The sequence below is a fragment of the Oncorhynchus nerka genome, linkage group LG24 (assembly GCF_034236695.1).
Source record: "Oncorhynchus nerka isolate Pitt River linkage group LG24, Oner_Uvic_2.0, whole genome shotgun sequence".
NCBI classification, from domain to species: Eukaryota; Metazoa; Chordata; class Actinopteri; order Salmoniformes; family Salmonidae; genus Oncorhynchus; species Oncorhynchus nerka.
In genome coordinates, this window is record NC_088419.1 from 34,177,167 (window position 1) to 34,194,400 (window position 17,234).

Sequence of the window (17,234 nt, forward strand, 5' to 3'; positions counted from 1 at the left end):
CCCCTGTTGCCAAGGTGCCCATCCCCCACTGAAGCGGGTTCATCCAGCCGGACTCCTGCTGCCTCCGGCTCCACACCTACCCCTGCCCGGCCATCTAGATGTGTGAAGACAGTAACAAAGAAGCGGAGGAAGGGCAGTGTGGAACCTGCTGGCAGAGAGTTAGAGGGGCAATGGCTCGACATGACATCAAAATACAGCCCCATGCAACTTTTTCAATTGTTTTTCACCCCGGCAGTTGTTGATTCCCTGGCAGTTGTTGATTCCCTACTAACAAGTATGGGGCTAGGAAGCAAGCAGGTGTAACGGATGTGAAACGGCTAGCTTAGTTAGCGGTGCGCTCTAAATAGCGTTTCAAACGGTGACGTCACTTGCTCTGAGACCTTGAAGTAGTGGTTCCCCTTGCTCTGCAAGGGCCACGGCTTTTGTGGAGCGATGGGTAACGATGCTTCGTGGGTGACTGTTGTTGATGTGTGCAGAGGGTCCCTGGTTCGCGGCCGGGTATGGGCGAGGGGACGGTCTAAAGTTATACTGTTACATTGATGCTGTTGACCCGGATCACTGGTTGCTGCGGAAAAGGAGGAGTTCAAAAGGGGGGTAAGTGTAACGGATGTGAAACGGCTAGCTTAGTTAGCGGTGCGCGCTAAATAGCATTTCAATCAGTGATGTCACTTGCTCCGAGACCTTGAAGTAGTAGTTCCCCTTGCTCTGCAAGGGCCGCGGCTTTTGTGGAGTGATGGGTAACGATGCTTCGTGGGTGACTGTTGTTGATGTGTGCAGAGGGTCCCTGGTTCGAGGCCGGGTATGGGCGAGGGGACGGTCTAAAGTTATACTGTTACACAGGAAGGAAAGATGCTTGGAAGCCCATTTCCATGTCAGACCTTTTCTCCTACCTTTCACTGGTAATTTACATTGAAGTTAAAACCCCTAAAGGATTACTGGAAAACATCCCCACTCTATCAACTGCCTTTCCCCCCCACTGTCATGTCCTCTACAAGGTTTTTAAATATCTCACGGGCAGTGAGATCAGTGACCCAGAAGTTGATGAGGAGAATGACAGTAGGAGAGGCACCGCAAGGTTTGACAGGCTCTGCAAAGTCAAACCTCTCTACCCCAGCATGGTTGAGGCCTGCAAGATCCATTATCAGCCCGCCCAGAACTTGTCCATAGATAAGAGGATGGTAGCCTCAAAGGCCAGAATTGGCATAAAACAATACATGCGTAACAAACCAACTAAGTGGGGTTACAAGCTGTTTGTTTTGGCTGATTCTGTGTGTGCATACACATGCAATTTCTTTGTCCTTGAGGGGAAGAACACTTGTGCGACTGGTAAAGGACTTAGCTATGACTCTGTAATGGAGTTATTGGATTTTCAACTGCTGGGGAAGGGCTACAAACTCTTTGTGGACAACTTCTACACAAGCCCTACCTTGTTTGCAGACTTGCGGAATCTGGAGGTGTGGGCTTGTGGCACCATTCGGACCAACAGAGTGGGCTTTCCGAAGACCAAGGTAAATGACATGTCTAAGCGGGGTACCATGCGATGGATCCGTGAAGATGGCCTGCTGTTTGTGAAGTGGATGGACACCAGAGAGGTGGTGATGTGCTCCAGTGGAGATGGCCTGCTGTTTGTGAAGTGGATGGACACCAGAGAGGTGGTGATGTGCTCCAGTGGAGATGGCCTGCTGTTTGTGAAGTGGATGGACACCAGAGAGGTGGTGATGTGCTCCAGTGGAGATGGCCTGCTGTTTGTGAAGTGAATGGCCACCAGAGAGGTGGTGATGTGCTCCACTATCCACAAGTCCTTCAGTGGCGATCACGTCGTCAGGCGTGTGAACGAGGCTACTGGGGCATGGACCACCAAAAATGTCCCCATTCCTGTAGCCATCAAGGACTACAACAAGAGCATGGGAGGTGTAGGTACTGCAATGTTCTACATAAGACAAAGAAATGGTACAAGACATTGTTTTACCATTTCATTGACATTGCTGTGGTGAATTCCTTTATCCTGCAGACGGAAATGGCGAAGAGCTGTGGACAGCCCCCCATCTCACAGCTAGCCTTCAGGGAGCTGCTCATCCGGGAGCTTGCTGGCTATAGCAAAAAGTCCACTGCATCACATTCTGCCCCCTCTACCCCTGCCCGCTCTACCTCTGCCCCCTCTACTCCTGCCTCCAGTGGTGTTCATATGCCACAGTTCATTACTGCAGGCATGACTGTGCCTCAGGGCCAAAAGGCCACAGCATGGAGGCGTCGTTGTGTTCTGTGTCGCATGAAGTCCCCCATCACCTGCACCACTTGTTCAGTTTGCCTCTGCTTTACATCAGAAAGAGACTGCTATGGGACATGGCACAGGCAGCAAAATATTGTGTAGAGGACTTCCAAAGGGTCTACCCCTGTTTTTTAAATGTTTTAAAATTCTAATATTTCTAAAAACATTTTTATATATTTTTTTGTGTGTTAGAATTGCTTTTTGATATGTTGTATATAGTTATTTGCACTGCTGTATATAGTTATAGGTCATTTCACCAATTCGGCCACTTGGGTACATTTGGGCAACTTGTGTGGGACACCTGGGTGACTTCATGCTAAATGTCATGTAGCTCACCCATTCCTGAAGTTATCAGTCTGAAACTTTGCACACCTACTACAGTTGCCCTCTTGTGTTATCCATCAAAATTATCTCCAGCATCCTATCTGACTGTGTGGCTATTTTAGTACATGTGAAAGATGATGCTACAACAATAAAAAAACTGAAAACCTATGCTCTTTCTTTCTCTTTTCTTCCACCAGATCTACTGTGTTATATTCTCCTACATTCAATTAACATTTCCACAAACTTCACAATGTTTCCATTCAAATGATACCAAGAATATGCATATCCTTGCCTCTGGGGCTGAGCTACAGGCAGTTACATTTACATTACATTTAAGTCATTTAGCAGACGCTCTTATCCAGAGCGACTTACAAATTGGTGCGTTCACCTTAAGACATCCAGTGGAACAGCCACTTTACAAAAGTGCATCTAAATCTTTTAAGGGGGGGGAGGGGTGAGAAGGATTACTTTATCCTATCCTAGGTATTCCTGAAAGAGGTGGGGTTTCAGGTGTCTCCGGAAGGTGGTGATTGACTCCGCTGTCCTGGCGTCGTGAGGGAGTTTGTTCCACCATTGGGGGCCAGAGCAGCGAACAGTTTTGACTGGGCTGCGCGGGAACTGTACTTCCTCAGTGGTAGGGAGGCGAGCAGGCCAGAGGTGGATGAACGCAGTGCCCTTGTTTGGGTGTAGGGCCTGATCAGAGCCTGGAGGTACTGAGGTGCCGTTCCCCTCACAGCTCCGTAGGCAAGCACCATGGTCTTGTAGCGGATGCGAGCTTCAACTGGAAGCCAGTGGAGAGAGCGGAGGAGCGGGGTGACGTGAGAGAACTTGGGAAGGTTGAACACCAGACGGGCTGCAGCGTTCTGGATGAGTTGTAGGGGTTTAATGGCACAGGCAGGGAGCCCAGCCAACAGCGAGTTGCAGTAATCCAGACGGGAGATGACAAGTGCCTGGATTAGGACCTGCGCTGCTTCCTGTGTGAGGCAGGGTCGTACTCTGCAGATGTTGAAGAGCATGAACCTACAAGAACGGGCCACCGCCTTGATGTTAGTTGAGAACGACAGGGTGTTGTCCAGGATCACGCCAAGGTTCTTAGCGCTCTGGGAGGAGGACACAATGGAGTTGTCAACCGTGATGGCGAGATCATGGAACGGGCAGTCCTTCCCCGGGAGGAAGAGCAGCTCCGTCTTGCCGAGGTTCAGCTTGAGGTGATGATCCGTCATCCACACTGATATGTCTGCCAGACATGCAGAGATGCGATTCGCCACCTGGTCGTCAGAAGGGGGAAAGGAGAAGATTAATTGTGTGTCGTCTGCATAGCAATGATAGGAGAGACCATGTGAGGTTATGACAGAGCCAAGTGACTTGGTGTATAGTGAGAATAGGAGAGGGCCTAGAACAGAGCCCTGGGGGACGCCAGTGGTGAGAGCGCGTGGTGAGGAGACAGATTCTCGCCACGCCACCTGGTAGGAGCGACCTGTCAGGTAGGACGCAATCCAAGCGTGGGCCGCGCCGGAGATGCCCAACTCGGAGAGGGTGGAGAGGAGGATCTGATGGTTCACAGTATCGAAGGCAGCCGATAGGTCTAGAAGGATGAGAGCAGAGGAGAGAGAGTTAGCTTTAGCAGTGCGGAGGGCCTCCGTGATACAGAGAAGAGCAGTCTCAGTTGAATGACTAGTCTTGAAACCTGACTGATTTGGATCAAGAAGGTCATTCTGAGAGAGATAGCGGGGAGCTGGCCAAGGACGGCACGTTCAAGGGTTTTGGAGAGAAAAGAAAGAAGGGATACTGGTCTGTAGTTGTTGACATCGGAGGGATCGAGTGTAGGTTTTTTCAGAAGGGGTGCAACTCTCGCTCTCTTGAAGACGGAAGGGACGTAGCCAGCGGTCAGGGATGAGTTGATGAGCGAGGTGAGGTAAGGGAGAAGGTCTCCGGAAATGGTCTGGAGAAGAGAGGAGGGGATAGGGTCAAGCGGGCAGGTTGTTGGGCGGCCGGCCGTCACAAGACGCGAGATTTCATCTGGAGAGAGAGGGAGAAAGAGGTCAGAGCACAGGGTAGGGCAGTGTGAGCAGAACCAGCGGTGTCGTTTGACTTAGCAAACGAGGATCGGATGTCGTCGACCTTCTTTTCAAAATGGTTGACGAAGTCATCTGCAGAGAGGGAGGAGGGGGGGGGGAGGGGGAGGAGGATTCAGGAGGGGGGAGAAGGTGGCAAAGAGCTTCCTGGGGTTAGAGGCAGATGCTTGGAATTTAGAGTGGTAGAAAGTGGCTTTAGCAGCAGAGACAGAAGAGGAAAATGTAGAGAGGAGGGAGTGAAAGGATGCCAGGTCCGCAGGGAGGCGAGTTTTCCTCCATTTCCGCTCGGCTGCCCGGAGTTAGACTAGGGTATGTCTTCAGGCAGAAATTGAGAACAAGGGATGCAGCCATAACAAGTTAAACAGGTCAACATTCACAAGGCCGCAAGGCCAGAGGGTTTACCAGGACGTGTACTGCGAGCATGTACTGACCAACTGGCAAGTGTTTTCACTGACATTTTCAACCTCTCCCTATCCGAGTCTGTAATACCAACATGTTTCAAGCAGACCACCATAGTGCCTGTGCCCAAGAACACTAACTTAACCTGCCTAAATGACTACCGACCTGTAGCACTCACGTCTGTAGCCATGAAGTGCTTTGAAAGGCTGGTCATGGCTCACATCAACGCCATTATCCCAGAAACCCTAGAGCCAGTCCAATTTGCATACCGCCCCAACAGATCCACAGATGATGCAATCTCTATTGCACTCCACACTGCCCGTTCCCACCTGGCCAAAAGGAACACCTACATGTATGTGAGAATGCTATTCATTGACTACAGCTCAGTGTTCAACACCATAGTGCCCTCAAACCTCATCAATAAGCTCAGGACCCTGGGACTTAACACCTCGCTCTGCAACTGGATCCTGGACTTCCTGACGGGCCGCCCCCCAGGTGGTAAGGGTAGGTAACAACACATCTGCCACGCTGATCCTCAACACAGGAGTCCCTCTGGGCTGCATGCTCAGTCCCCTCCTGTTCTCCCTGTCCACTCATGACTGCACGGCCAGGCATGACTCCAACACCATCATGAAGTTTGCCAATGACACAACAGTGGTAGGCCTGATCACCTCCCACGACGAGACAGGCTATAGGGAGGAGGTCAGAGACCTGGCCGTGTGGTGCCAGGACAACAACCTCTCCCTCAACGTGATCAAGACAAAGGAGATGATTGGGGACTACAGGAAAAAGAGGACAGAGAACGCTCCCATTATCATCAACGGGGCATCAGTGGAACAGGCTGAGAGCCTCAAGTTCCTTGGTGTCCACATCACTAACATGGTCCAATCACACCAAGACACTCGACAAAACCTATTCCTCCTCAGGAGACTGAAAATATGTGTCATGGGTCCTTAGATCCTCAAAGGTTTCTACAGCTGCAGCATCGAGAGAATCCTCACTGGTTGCATCACTGCCTGGTATGGCAACTACTCAGCCTCCGACCGCAAGGCACTACAGAGGGTAGTGATAATGTCCCAGTACATCACTGGGGCCAAGCTTCCTGCCATCCAGGACCTCTATACCAGGCGGTGTCAGAGGAAGGCCCTAAACTTTGTCAAAGACTCCATTCACCCTAGTCATAGACTGTTCTCTCTGCTACCGCACGGCAAGCAGTACCGGAGCGCCAAGTGTTGGTCCAAGAGGCTTCTAAACAGCTTCTACCCCCAAGCCATAAGACTCCTGAACATCTAATCAAATTTACCACCCAGACTATTTGCATTGCCCCCTTTCACACCGCTGCTACTCTCTGTTGTTATCATCTATGCATAGTCACTTTAATAACTCTACCTACATGTACATATTACCTCAACTAACCGGTGCCCCTGCACATTGACTATGTACCGACACCCCCTGTATATACAGTAGTACCGACACCCCCTGTATATACAGTAGTACCGACACCCCCTGTATATACAGTAGTCTCGCTATTGTTATTTTACTGCTGTTACCTTTATTTCTTGTTCTTATCCATATTTTTTTAAACTGCGTTGTTGGTTAGGGGCTTGTGAGTAAGCATTTCACCGTAAGGTCTACACCTGTTGTATTTGGCGCATGTGACAAATAAAGTTTGATTGGAACACACTGTGAGTGAAGGGTTAGTGAAGGGTCTCACGCATTATATGTCGTTTGGCAGGTCATCTTTTACAATGAAGCTGTGTGTATTTTTAATCCCTGCAGAAATGCATCTAATTACACTTGGACAGTCCTGTCAAAACTAGAGTGTTTCTAAACCCGGTGTGTCAGGCAGTAGCTTGTATAGGGGGGAAAAGGATCATCGATTCATCCTGCAGCATTTGGTATCAGTACTCTGCAGGGACATTAAGGGGCTGGTGAACAGATCTAGAGGCCATTAATACAGGGCAGTCTGCTCTGCTCTGTTTTGCATGGTCTGCATCCTAAATCGCACCATATCCATATTCCCTATTCAGTGCACTGCTTTGACCAGTGCCCATAGGCCTCTGGTCAAAACGAGTCCACAAGAAAGGGAATAGGGATCCATTTGGTGGTATTTCAGACGCAGCCCATATCTCCTCAGATCTGCTGTTTCAGGCCAAAACGTCAGGCTGTTTGGCAGCATCTGTCTTCCTCCTCACAGAGATCTACACTGCGTCTGAAATAGCACCCTATCCTCTATATAGTGCACTACGTTGACCAGTGCCCAAAGGCCTCTGGTCAAATCTAGTCCACAAGAAAGGGAATAGGGATCCATTTGGGATGCACACCTAGCCTCTGCTCCACCACTAAATGGTCTGTCTGTCTCTGGGTTTTAGTCCGACCTAATTCGCTTAGAGACCAGAATCTATCAGACAGGACAGGAAGGAAAATGTTGATGATGTACCAGAGTACCATTATTTTACCATCATTCTTCTACTACTGCAGTTTTAATGTATGTCGGATACTGTTATGATGTTTAGCAGAAGTTCCGGTCTTGAGGTCGTAGAATTCACAAAAAAAAAATCCGATCACTTAACCCTTAGTATGACAAATGCAAATGGCGACTAGTTGTGGACATTATATCTGCCGTGCTTGAAATGCCACGCTAAGACTAGTGACGACAGTTTAAATCCCTTGAGATACAATGACTATGCAGTGAACCAAAGAAAATGGAACGGAGTCTCATCACCCATCATCAGAATGTTATTGTTGAGGGAGGAACTGCCACTCAAGCAATCAACCATGGGATGTCCATTATAATAAGCTATTTTTATTTTATTTATTTTTATTTCACCTTTATTTAACCAGGTAAGCAAGTTGAGAACAAGTTCTCATTTACAATTGCGACCTGGCCAAGATAAAGCAAAGCAGTTCGACACATACAACGACACAGAGTTACACATGGAGTAAAACAAACATACAGTCAATAATACAGTAAAAAAAAAAAAACAAAAAAAAACAAGTCTATATACAATGTGAGCAAATGAGGTGAGAAGGGAGGTAAAGGCAAAAAAGGCCATGGTGGCAAAGTAAATACAATATAGCAAGTAAAACACTGGAATGGTAGTATTGCAATGGAAGAATGTGCAAAGTAGAAATAAAAATAATGGGGTGCAAAGGAGCAAAATAAATAAATAAATTAAATACAGTTAGGAAAGAGGTAGTTGTTTGGGCTAAATTATAGGTGGGCTATGTACAGGTGCAGTAATCTGTAAGATGCTCTGACAGTTGGTGTTTAAAGCTAGTGAGGGAGATAAGTGTTTCCAATTTAAGAGATTTTTGTAGTTCGTTCCGGTCATTGGCAGCAGAGAACTGGAAGGAGAGGCGGCCAAAGAAAGAATTGGTTTTGGGGGTGACTAGAGAGATATACCTGCTGGAGCGTGTGCTACAGGTGGGAGATGCTATGGTGACCAGCGAGCTGAGATAAGGGGGACTTTACCTAGCAGGGTCTTGTAGATGACATGGAGCCAGTGGGTTTGGCGACGAGTATGAAGCGAGGGCCAGCCAACGAGAGCGTACAGGTCGCAATGGTGGGTAGTATATGGGGCTTTGGTGACAAAACGGATAGCACTGTGATAGACTGCATCCAATTTGTTGAGTAGGGTATTGGAGGCTATTTTGTAAATGACATCGCCAAAGTCGAGGATTGGTAGGATGGTCAATTTTACAAGGGTATGTTTGGCAGCATGAGTGAAGGATGCTTTGTTGCGAAATAGGAAGCCAATTCTAGATTTAACTTTGGATTGGAGATGTTTGATATGGGTCTGGAAGGAGAGTTTACAGTCTAACCAGACACCTAAGTATTTGTAGTTGTCCACGTATTCTAAGTCAGAGCCGTCCAGAGTAGTGATGTTGGACAGGCGGGTAGGTGCAGGTAGCGATCGGTTGAAGAGCATGCATTTAGTTTTACTTGTATTTAAGAGCAATTGGAGGCCACGGAAGGAGAGTTGTATGGCATTGAAGCTTGCCTGGAGGGTTGTTAACACAGTGTCCAAAGAAGGGCCGGAAGTATACAGAATGGTGTCGTCTGCGTAGAGGTGGATCAGAGACTCACCAGCAGCAAGAGCAACATCATTGATGTATACAGAGAAGAGAGCTGTGAGGATTATAAACCTCATTGAAATCCATTAGAAAAAAACCTGCCATTGGCTGCACTGCAATATTAGCAGCAGCATTTCCTATTCTGATACTACATGGTACAATCAGCTCAGGTTTGAACCCCTCTAGGTAGCACCAGCCCCATTTCCCCTTCTGCCACAGCGCTGTTTCTTGGGAACTGTAACTTAGTCCTGGCTGTGCTCCAGTATTGTTAGCAGTCGGTGGCTCGGCTCTGTTACAAAGCTCTTCCCACATTGTTTAACGGTAAAATCTCACATGCCAGGAGGAGCTGGGCTCACTCTCTGTCTCTCTCTGTCTCTGTCTTTCTCTCTCTGTGATGAATAGAGCGATGCAGGGAGGGTGGGAGAGAAAAAGACAGTGACAGAGGGAGAGTGGGATCCAGCACAGAGTGCTCTGAGAGCTAGGGAGAGATACAGAGGGCTCTGGGAGCTAGGGAGAGATACAGAGGGCTCTGAGAGCTTGGGAGACATACAGAGGGCTCTGAGAGCTAGGGAGAGATACAGAGGGCTCTGGGAGCTAGGGAGAGATACAGAGGGCTCTGAGAGCTTGGGAGAGATACAGAGGGCTCTGAGAGCTAGGGAGAGATACAGAGGGCTCTGAGAGATAGGGAGAGATACAGAGGGCTCTGAGAGATAGGGAGAGATACAGAGGGCTCTGAGAGATAGGGAGAGATACAGAGGGCTCTGAGAGCTAGGGAGAGATACAGAGGGCTCTGAGAGCTAGGGAGAGATACAAAGGGCTCTGAGAGCTAGGGAGAGATACAGAGGGCTGAGAGCTAGGGAGAGATACAGAGGGCTCTGGGAGCTAGGGAGAGATACAGAGGGCTCTGAGAGCTAGGGAGAGATACAGAGGGCTCTGAGAGCTAGGGAGAGATACAGAGGGCTCTGAGAGCTAGGGAGAGATACAGAGTGCTCTGAGAGCTAGGGAGAGATACAGAGGGCTCTGAGAGATAGGGAGAGATACAGAGTGCTCTGAGAGCTAGGGAGAGATACAGAGGGCTCTGAGAGCTAGGGAGAGATACAGAGTGCTCTGAGAGCTAGGGAGAGATACAGAGGGCTCTGAGAGATAGGGAGAGATACAGAGTGCTCTGAGAGCTAGGGAGAGATACAGAGGGCTCTGAGAGCTAGGGAGAGATACAGAGTGCTCTAAGAGCTATACAGAGGGCACTGAGAGCTAGGGAGAGAGGTAGAGATACAGAGGGCTCTGAGAGCATGGGAGAGAGGCAGAGATACAGAGGGCTCTGAGAGCCTGGGAGAGAGGCAGAGATACAGAGGGCTCTGAGAGCCTGGGAGAAAGGCAGAGATACAGGGATGGAGAGAAGGAGAGTGATTGATGGAGGTAGAGAGGGATCCGCCAGTCCGGCACAGGGGGCTTTTGAAGCATGGATAGTAAAGGCTGGCTTGGGTCTCAGAGAGACAGTCCCGTGGAGTTTGTGTCTTTATTCCAGTGAGCTACAGCTCCGGGGGGCCCTCACCACTGGCAGTGGCTGGAAACACTTTCTTTGCATCCAAAATGGCACCCTATTCCCTAATAGTACACTAATTTTAACCAGGGCCCATTGGGATCTGGTCAAAAGTAATGCACTATTAAGGAATAGGGTGCCATTTGAGACACACACTGAGATGATACACCTCATCACAAAGTACGGGGATCTCAATACTCTGGGAGAGAGAGTGAGTAAGAGTGTGATCAACATTGGGTCGTCTATCAATAGTGAACAAGTGACCAAACATATTGATGTAAACTATATACTAAAAACCTGGCCTAAAGTAGTAAAGCCTCTGGATAACTAGTGCCATTGACAGCGGTGATGTTGGTTGATTATTCAGAGGGTGTTGTGTTGTTGGGAAAGTGGATTTAAACGTCTGGTTCTCCTCAGTAGTAGAAGTCAATGTACCACATACAGTGCCTTTGGAAAGTATTCAGACCCCTTAACTTTTTTCACATTTTGTTAGGTCACAGCCCTATTCTAAAAAAATAAAAATAAAAAACCTCATCAATCCACACACAATAATAACAAAGCAAAAACTGTTTTTTAGACATTTTTGCGAATGTATTGAACCCCCCCGCCCCCCGAAATATACATTTACATACAGTCAGTATTCAGACCCTTTACTCAGTAATTTGTTGAAGCACCTTTGGAAGCGATTACAGCCTTGAGTCTTCTTGGGTATGACCCTCTGCAGATCCTCTCAAGCTCTGTCAGGTTGGAAGGGAAGCTCTGCTGCACAGCTATTTCCGCGTCTCTTCAGAGAGGTTTAAGTCTGTGGTCTGGCTGGTGCCAGGTTTCCTCCAGATGTGACGCTTGGCATTCAGGCCAAAGACCAAGGCCCTGCTTCCATTTAAGAATGGTGGAAGCCATGGTGTTCTTGGGGACCTTCAATTCTGCAGAAATGGTTTGGTACCCTTCCCCAGATCTGTGCCTCGACACGATCCTGTCTCAGCGCTCTACGGACAATTCCTTAGACCTCATGGCTTGGTTTTTGCTCTGACATGCACTGTCAACTGTGGGACCTTTTATAGACAGGTGTGTGCCTTTCCAAATCATGTCCAATCAATTGAATTTACCATAAGTGGACTCCAATCAAGTTGTAGAAACATCTCAAAGATGATCAATGGAAACAGGATGCACCTGAGCTCAATTTCGAGTCGCATAGCAAAGGGTCTGAATACTAAAATAAGATAATAATGTTTTTCTAAATTTGCAACCATTTCTAAAAACCTTTTTTACTTTGTCATTATGGTGTATTGTGTGTAGATTGCTGAGGATTTGTATTTATTTAATCCATTTTATAATGAGGCTGTAACGTAACAGAATGTGGAAAAAGTCAAGGGGTCTGAATACATTCCGAAGGCACTGTAATTATTTTTGCTTTACACATATACACTTTTTGATTGTTAGTTATTGAAGGTAGACATCTTGGAACAATCTGGTTAGATAAATCTTGTCATAGAAAGAATAAATATACTATCGTGTGTAAATACCAGAGGAGGCTGGTGTAGGGAGCTGTAGGAGGACGAGCTAATGGCTGTAATGGAATAAATGGAATAGACAAACATGTGGTTTCCATATATTTGATGTGTTTGATAGGTTACATTTATTTGATTTCAGTCATTACATTGAGTCCATCCTCCTATAGCTCCTCCCACCAGCCTCCTCTCTGTATTTACACATAACATGATATACATTTTCTGTATGACAAGACTTGTTCCAAGATGTCTACCTTCAATCACTTCTAGGGACAGTTGCTGAGGATATGAAGTGAATGTTTTCTCACAGTGAATAGTATACACAGAGGATAGCTTTTTGCTTGTTCTGCAAGCTAAAGGAATATATGTGTGTAATTATTCTAGAACTATTGAATGTAAAGGAGGAGCTCTTGTGTATTGTGGCTTGTTTTGCCAAAAGCCCTTTGAATCAGCAAATTACCAAGTTGGCTGAATGCCATTTCAGAAACACAAACCATTAGTGTGTTTATACAAGATGTTTCCTTTACTCTTGATCCCCCCCCCCATCTCTTTCTCTCTCGCTCCCTCTCTATCTTTCTCAGTCTCTCTCTCTCTCTCTCTCTCTCTCTCTCTCTCTCTCTCTCTCTCTCTCTCTCTCTCTCTCTCTCGCTCCTTCTCTCTCCCACTATCTTTCTCAGTCTCTCTCTCTCTCTCTCTCTCTCTCTCCCTCTCTCTCCCACTCTCTATCTTTCTGCCTCTCTCTCTCTCTCGCTCCCTCTCTCTCCCACTCTCTATCTTTCTGCAGTCTGTCTCTCTCTCTCCCACTCTCTATATTTCTCAGTCTCTCTCTCTCTCGCTCCCTCTCTCTCCCACTCTCTATCTTTCTCAGTCTCTCTCTCTCTCGCTCCTTCTCTCTATCTTTCTCAGTCTCTCTCTCGCTCCTTACATTTACATTTACATTTAAGTCATTTAGCAGACGCTCTTATCCAGAGCGACTTACAAATTGGTGCATTCACCTTATGACATCCAGTGGAGCAGCCACTTTACAATAGTGCATCTAAATCTTTTAAGGGGGGGGGGGTGAGAAGGATTACTTTATCCTATCCTAGGTATTCCTTAAAGAGGTGGGGTTTCAGGTGTCTCCGGAAGGTGGTGATTGACTCCGCTGTCCTGGCGTCGTGAGGGAGTTTGTTCCACCATTGGGGGGCCAGAGCAGCGAACAGTTTTGACTGGGCTGAGCGGGAACTGTACTTCCTCAGTGGTAGGGAGGCGAGCAGGCCAGAGGTGGATGAACGCAGTGCCCTTGTTTGGGTGTAGGGCCTGATCAGAGCCTGGAGGTACTGAGGTGCCGTTCCCCTCACAGCTCCGTAGGCAAGCACCATGGTCTTGTAGCGGATGCGAGCTTCAACTGGAAGCCAGTGGAGAGAGCGGAGGAGCGGGGTGACGTGAGAGAACTTGGGAAGGTTGAACACCAGACGGGCTGCGGCGTTCTGGATGAGTTGTAGGGGTTTAATGGCACAGGCAGGGAGCCCAGCCAACAGCGAGTTGCAGTAATCCAGACGGGAGATGACAAGAGCCTGGATTAGGACCTGCGCCGCTTCCTGTGTGAGGCAGGGTCGTACTCTGTGGATGTTGTAGAGCATGAACCTACAGGAACGGGCCACCGCCTTGATGTTAGTTGAGAACGACAGGGTGTTGTCCAGGATCACGCCAAGGTTCTTAGCGCTCTGGGAGGAGGACACAGTGGAGTTGTCAACCGTGATGGCGAGATCATGGAACGGGCAGTCCTTCCCCGGGAGGAAGAGCAGCTCCGTCTTGCCGAGGTTCAGCTTGAGGTGGTGATCCGTCATCCACACTGATATGTCTGCCAGACATGCAGAGATGCGATTCGCCACCTGGTCATCAGAAGGGGGAAAGGAGAAGATTAATTGTGTGTCGTCTGCATAGCAATGATAGGAGAGACCATGTGAGGTTATGACAGAGCCAAGTGACTTGGTGTATAGCGAGAATAGGAGAGGGCCTAGAACAGAGCCCTGGGGGACACCAGTGGTGAGAGCACGTGGTGAGGAGACGGATTCTCGCCACGCCACCTGGTAGGAGCGACCTGTCAGGTAGGACGCAATCCAAGCGTGGGCCGCGCCGGAGATGCCCAACTCGGAGAGGGTGGAGAGGAGGATCTGATGGTTCACAGTATCGAAGGCAGCCGATAGGTCTAGAAGGATGAGAGCAGAGGAGAGAGAGTTAGCTTTAGCAGTGCGGAGCGCCTCCGTGATACAGAGAAGAGCAGTCTCAGTTGAATGACTAGTCTTGAAACCTGACTGATTTGGATCAAGAAGGTCATTCTGAGAGAGATAGCGGGAGAGCTGGCCAAGGACGGCACGTTCAAGAGTTTTGGAGAGAAAAGAAAGAAGGGATACTGGTCTGTAGTTGTTGACATCGGAGGGATCGAGTGTAGGTTTTTTCAGAAGGGGTGCAACGCCGCTCTCTTGAAGACGGAAGGGACGTAGCCAGCGGTCAGGGATGAGTTGATGAGCGAGGTGAGGTAAGGGAGAAGGTCTCCGGAAATGGTCTGGAGAAGAGAGGAGGGGATAGGGTCAAGCGGGCAGGTTGTTGGGCGGCCGGCCGTCACAAGACGCGAGATTTCATCTGGAGAGAGAGGGGAGAAAGAGGTCAGAGCACAGGGTAGGGCAGTGTGAGCAGAACCAGCGGTGTCGTTTGACTTAGCACGAGGATCGGATGTCGTCGACCTTCTTTTCAAAATGGTTGACGAAGTCATCTGCAGAGAGGGAGGAGGGGGAGGGGGAGGAGGATTCAGGAGGGAGGAGAAGGTGGCAAAGAGCTTCCTAGGGTTAGAGGCAGATGCTTGGAATTTAGAGTGGTAGAAAGTGGCTTTAGCAGCAGCGACAGAAGAGGAAAATGTAGAGAGGAGGGAGTGAAAGGATGCCAGGTCCGCAGGGAGGCGAGTTTTCCTCCATTTCCGCTCGGCTGCCCGGAGCCCTGTTCTGTGAGCTCGCAATGAGTCGTCGAGCCACGGAGCGGGAGGGGAGGACCGAGCCGGCCTGGAGGATAGGGGACATAGAGAGTCAAAGGATGCAGAAAGGGAGGAGAGGAGGGTTGAGGAGGCAGAATCAGGAGATAGGTTGGAGAAGGTTTGAGCAGAGGGAAGAGATGATAGGATGGAAGAGGAGAGAGTAGCGGGGAGAGAGAGCGAAGGTTGGGACGGCGCGATACCATCTGAGTAGGGGCAGTGTGGGAAGTGTTGGATGAGAGCGAGAGGGAAAAGGATACAAGGTAGTGGTCGGAGACTTGGAGGGGAGTTGCAATGAGGTTAGTGGAAGAACAGCATCTAGTAAAGATGAGGTCGAGCGTATTGCCTGCCTTGTGAGTAGGGGGAAGGTGAGAGGGAGAGGTCAAAAGAGGAGAGGAGTGGAAAGAAGGAGGCAGAGAGGAATGAGTCAAAGGTAGACGTGGGGAGGTTAAAGTCGCCCAGAACTGTGAGAGGTGAGCCGTCCTCAGGAAAGGAGCTTATCAAGGCATCAAGCTCATTGATGAACTCTCCGAGGGAACCTGGAGGGCGATAAATGATAAGGATGTTAAGCTTGAAAGGGCTGGTAACTGTGACAGCATGGAATTCAAAGGAGGCGATAGACAGATGGGTAAGGGGAGAAAGAGAGAATGACCACTTGGGAGAGATGAGGATCCCGGTGCCACCACCCCGCTGACCAGAAGCTCTCGGGGTGTGCGAGAACACGTGGGCGGACAAAGAGAGAGCAGTAGGAGTAGCAGTGTTATCTGTGGTGATCCATGTTTCCGTCAGTGCCAAGAAGTCGAGGGACTGGAGGGAGGCATAGGCTGAGATGAACTCTGCCTTGTTGGCCGCAGATCGGCAGTTCCAGAGGCTACCGGAGACCTGGAACTCCACGTGGGTCGTGCGCGCTGGGACCACCAGATTAGGGTGGCCGCGGCCACGCGGTGTGGAGCGTTTGTATGGTCTGTGCAGAGAGGAGAGAACAGGGATAGACAGACACATAGTTGACAGGCTACAGAAGAGGCTACGCTAATGCAAAGTAGATTGGAATGACAAGTGGACTACACGTCTCGAATGTTCAGAAAGTTGAGCTTACGTAGCAAGAATCTTATTGACTAAAATGATTAAAAATGATACAGTACTGCTGAAGTAGGCTAGCTGGCAGTGGCTGCGTTGTTGACTTTGTAGGCTAGCTGGCAGTGGCTGCGTTGTTGATTCGGGGGCTAGCTGGCTAGCTAGCAGTGTTGATTACGTTACGTTGCGTTAAAAGAACGACAATAGCTGGCTAGGTAACCTAGAAAATCGCTCTAGACTACACAATTATCTTTGATACAGAGACGGCTATGTAGCTAGCTATGTCAAACAAATCAAACCGTTGTACTGTAATGAAATGAAATGAAAATGTGATACTACCTGTGGAGCGAGGCGGAATGCGACCGGGTTGTTAAGTTCTATTCGGTAGACGTTGGCTAGCTGTTGGCTAGCTAGCAGTGTCTCCTACGTTAAGGACGACAAATAGCTGGCTAGCTAACCTCGGTAAATTAAGATAATCACTCTAAAACTACACACTCTAAACTACACAATTATCTTGGATACGAAGACAGCAAAGACAACTATGTAGCTAGCTAACACTACACTAATCAAGTCGTTCAGTTGAGGGTAATAGTTACTACAGTGCTGCTATACGGTAGACGGTGGACGTTAGCTAGCTAGCTAGCTGCTGGGCAGATAGCAGTGTAGGCTACGTTAGGACGACGAAATACGATAATTACGCAATTATCTTTGATACAAAGACGGCTATGTAGCTAGCTAAGAAGAAATTGCTAAGATTAGACAAATCAAACCGTTGTACTATAATGAAATGGAATGAAATGTAATGAAAAGTTATACTACCTGCAGACCGAAGTGCGTATGCGACTGCTCGCTCCAACCCGGAAGTATGCAATCGCTCCGTCTCTCTCCTTCTCTCTCCCACTCTCTATCTTTCTCAGTCTGTCTCTCTCTCCCACTCTCTATATTTCTCAGTCTCTCTCTC